Here is a 4,873-nt window from a genome sequence, read left to right as displayed (position 1 = left end):
TTCTGGATTTTTTTCTTCATTCATTATTTATTTGGTTGATTTTGTGTATTATCTTTTTATTTACTCTCAATCAAAACCTTAAAACAGAGTAATAATGTTATAAATATAATTATTTTACCCACTGTGCGTCCAATCATGATTCTACGACCCTAATAAATATTAATGAGCTCGTGGGTGTGGTCAGGGATATTATTGGCAGAAACCAAGTGCCGTCAGGAGACACGTGCCTGCACTCCCCCAGCCAATGGTTCGTTCTGCTTTTATTCCGGAGTAATGTGATTGGTTGGCTGCAACTGATCCCTAAACTGCCCGAATTCTGAAATCACAATTGGAAAATAAAGATTATTTTAAATTTTGAGAGCAGAGGAAATAACAATGGCTTCATTTATGTATCATTCAAACGTTCAAATCATTATAATATATATAAGTATCATTAAATACGATTAATATATAAACTATTTTTTCCTGACTTAGAAGTTTGAAATAGTTATCTTAAAAGAAATGTCCTCTGTTGTCAGGCTTCTAGTAAATCATTCCTGACCGTCGGTACAGTTACATCATTTCAACTTTCCCTGAAACCCTTACCTAATGCATACTTTCCAGTGTTCAAAAGAAATCACAATCATATTCTGGGTTATTCTATAATTAATTCACAAGCAGAATATCAATATATACAGACACAAAGCGGGACACAGTATGAAGACAGATCGCAGGTTTTTGCTCGACAGGTACCAGGCTGCTGATAACTGTGTGTCTTTATAAGTATCAACACAGTGCACACACGTCAAAAGTCTCTACAGCTGACTGACAGCTGATCCAGCTGTGATCAGAAACAGACCTCGCTTCACGTGACGCTTCAGAGGAAAGGAAGTCTCATTCCTCGTGTCCTCTCTCCTCGCATAGTTAGGAGGCAAGTGAGGGAAACGTGGATGCAGTTTAAGATACTTGGGATGCACCCACAGAAGACATGTGCAAGTGTCTTTTTTCATCTTCGGTGTTTTTTAGTGGCAGTTTGCATCCAATAATGTGCATTACTGCCTAATACTGGATTTAAAATATGACTCAAATCTCCTAATCTAACTAAATAAAAAAAGAACGAAAACGTTAGTCCCACCCTTCATCCCGTTTTCTAATAAAACTAGATTTATCAACCTATGCTCCGAGAGGGCATGACAAATTTCTGGAAAGTAATAATAATAAAAATTCTAGCGCCCGGCTAGCTCAGTCGGTAGAGCATGAGACTCTTAATCTCAGGGTCGTGGGTTCGAGCCCCACGTTGGGCGCATAGGTTTTAATTCAGTAATTGTGTAAGAATGCAAAGATAAATACATTAGACGTGTATCCTGACGATATAATAATTTTAAGAATTTTCTTTCGGATATTTTCAGTGTAGATAGATAGATAGGTTTGATTTCTGCAGATCCTGGGGAGGGATGCTATTCTGTCGCCATCTGGTGGTTTACATCTGTCATGGCATCAACTAATGAGAAACCACGAGGACAGTAAATATATACTAATCTTTCTTCTGTAAGGGTGTGAGGGCTGTAGTGTAATAATGGGCTTTTGAACTAGTGCTGACTCAATAGAAAGAAATAGGTCGTCATCATCATCGTCATCATCTCTCTCAGATGGTCTGGCTTTCCTCAGGTTTATGTATTATTCTGCTTTATATAGCTGGTCAGCTGGTATGTCATGCTTAAAATGACTCACTCTGTTTGGCATCTCCACAAAGTCACATACACCTGGTAACCCCTACAGGCAAACTCTTATAGATTTACAGCAACAACAACACTGGACTGTAACTTCAGTGAAAACATGCATGTCTTCTCTACGCTGATCATTCTGTCTCTTACAATGAGAACATTGTCACATTCACAGTAAAGCGTGACTACAAGTTGTTCCCAGACTCAACCTTTCATTACCACAGCAGACAATATAATAGGACATTATTTGATATAAACTGATACTTTCTCTCTGGTTGTGCCTCTTCTTCATTTTCCTCTTGCCCTGCCTTTTTCAGAGACCACATGTCAATCAAATGTCTCAAACATCTCCTTGTGCTTTCCTTTATTTATGAAAGGAATAACGTTATCAGGCATGTTTTCTCTCTCTCCTCCTGTGTGCTGCTTCACTGCTTGCCTGCTTTATAGATTATAACAGAGCTACACTCGCTGCCATTGGCTGGGAGGAATTAGTATACAGCAGCTGATTGGCCAGGACTTTGACAGTGACAAATTGGCCTCATGGTGATTGGATAATGAAGTTGTGATGTCACTGGATATGGGCTGGGCGAGAGAAGGGTCGAGTGAGGATGAGAGAGGAAGAGAGAGAGAAGTGGGAGGGATGAAAATGCTAATGAGACCCAGCACTTACATGACAGAGAGAGAAAGAAAGAGAGAGAGAGAGAGAGAGAGAGAGAGAGAGAGAGAGAGAGAGAGAGAGAGAGAGAGAGAGAGAGAGAGAGAGAGATATCACAGTTCACACTACCAAAATAACTCTGAAGTCGTTGACAAAGCTACAAAAGCCATTAACCATGTCTTCCAAAAAGCTGCACTAAATGCAAAGCTTGAAAAAAAAATGAAAAAACCCTAATCACAAGGGTAAACCGAACACCTCTGGAAAAAATGAATATAAAGAAATGAGAAAACACAAAATAACAGAAACCAGAATGACCCAACACTACTTCATGAACACTCTGAAACTCTAAAGCAGTACAAACAGACCATTAGACAACACGCTTCAGGAGACCAGGGTCAGCTTAACAGCCAAAACAATTAGCAATACAAGATGGAGACATCTGATGAAACTATTTATTAATGAACTACAATAGAATCCTTCCTGAATATCTGAACATAAATCAAACTGAAATTGGACAAAGTTAGACAACCTTGAATCAGCCACCAAGAACAACCACAATCCATTAGATTACCCAATTACACAAAAACACTTAACATACAAACTGAAAACTCTTAATCCAAAAAAATTCAAAATTAAATGCTGAAGAACAGTACACCTGTGTTACCAACAGCAGTGGTTATTGTTCCTGCTCAACATGGTGCTGACAGCTGGCTGCTTCCCTGATGCCTGGAACCAGAGGCTGATCACCAATCTATGAACAAGGAAATAAATCAGAATCTAATAACTCCAGAAGGATCTGTGTCAACAGTAACCTTGGGAACACATTCTGTAATGTCCTAAATTCCAGAATACTAACCTTTATTCAAGAAAAAGAAATACTTAGTAAATGTCAAATTGGCTTTCTTTCAAACTACCAAAAAGAAAATATGTTTGTTTCATTGATTCCATTTGGCATGAAGGACTTTTCTTCAAAATCCTTCAAAGTGGAATAGGTGGTAAGATATATAATGTTATCAAAGGTATGTGTTGTGAAAACTAACAATCAAAGAACAAAACTTATTCTAGCTGTATATAAATGAATTTGCAGAACCGTTGGAGCGCTCAGCGGCTCCAGGCCCCACACTCTTACACACAGAGATGCAGATGCACGCAGATGACCTCGTTCTGTTGTCCCAACCATAGATGTTCTTTAACATAATCGGACCATCGTGGAACAATACTGCCATAACTGGGCCTGAGAGGGAAATGTTAAGAAAATCCAAATGATGAACCTCTCTCTGTTTGACTGATGTTCTGACTGAAGGGTCTGCGAGTCAACATGAGACCACATTATTTTACAATGCAAGTGTGGAGTCAGGGCTGATTAAATGCTTTAGGAACTCTTGTGAGTGATGCTTCTGTCTGTAGCTGTAATATTGTAAGCAACATGACCTAAGCTTTATTCCAAAAGCAATGGTGTAACATAACATTGTCTCGGTGACGTTTCAGCTTTCCATTAGCTTGTCTCTGCGTAGCCAAATGTTCTGCCTGCAAACGTTCACCTTTAATGTGCTGTGGAAATGTAATTATGTTATTTTTCTACAGCAGGCTCCAGCTGGAAGCTGGCTGTAAAAATTAATTAGCACCTTCAAAACGCCAAGCCACTGACACCATAAGGACTCAAGTGACAGCAGAAGAGTCACCGCCAACAACAGCCAACAACAGCCAACAACAGCCGGCAGCCGTGGCCTCCACAAACCTCCAGAGAGACTCATACGCACATGAACAATCTGAACACCCCCAGAGACCCCCAGAGGTAACCACTAAAAACTCTTTAAAGGAATAGTTAGACATTTTGGCAAATTTGCTTAATTGCTGTTTTATCAAGAGTTAGATGCCACATTCATGGTAATAATAAATAAGTAGCTGGAGCCATCTTAGCAAACAGACTGGAAACAAGAGGAAACAGCTAGCCTGGTTGTGTTCCACCGGCACCAAAGCTCTGTAATTAACACCTTATATCTTACGAAAACCAGACTGTGAAACATCAATTTGCTGTTGTATTTTTGTTTTGCCTGGCAACTCCTTCTGGGAACAAAACTGCTAATTTACCCTTTTTATGGTTTTCGTACAGATTAAACAAAAAATATATAATTTTTTAATTAGTGAGCTGTGCTGCTGGTCAGACAGAACCAGGCTAGCTGTTTCCAGTCTTTATGCTAAGCTAAGCTAAAACCTTCAGAGACCTCCAGAAATCTTCAGATAGGTATAAAACCTCTTCATATTTGCAAACATTATTCTGAAGGACCTTCTTGAAAGTTCATACAGATTCCAACAAAACTCTGAACTCTAGTGACCTCCAAAAGAGGTTTAACAGATGGAGAAACGCTCTGCAACCTCTGACAACCTACAGAAACCAGTCCACAAGGCAGAGAAAGAAAACCAGAGACGTCCCCAGAGCTCTACAGCTCTACTGTATAACACTCTCACAAACCTCCATGACTCATTTGTCAGATCAGCCTTGGTTTGTTCACTC

General features: G+C 39.5%; 1 non-coding gene across 1 annotated transcript; it reads left to right on the top strand.

The window, feature by feature from the left end:
* The first annotated feature begins 1,210 nt into the window (after window positions 1-1,210).
* On the top strand, window positions 1,211-1,283 carry trnak-cuu (transfer RNA lysine (anticodon CUU)). Its single transcript has one exon. It is a non-coding gene; the product is annotated as a tRNA-Lys (tRNA).
* Window positions 1,284-4,873: the final 3,590 nt, after the last annotated feature.

Source organism: Cottoperca gobio, chromosome 8, assembly GCF_900634415.1.
Source record: "Cottoperca gobio chromosome 8, fCotGob3.1, whole genome shotgun sequence".
Lineage (NCBI taxonomy): Eukaryota > Metazoa > Chordata > Actinopteri > Perciformes > Bovichtidae > Cottoperca > Cottoperca gobio.
This window is presented reverse-complemented; position numbering and strand designations above follow the sequence as displayed.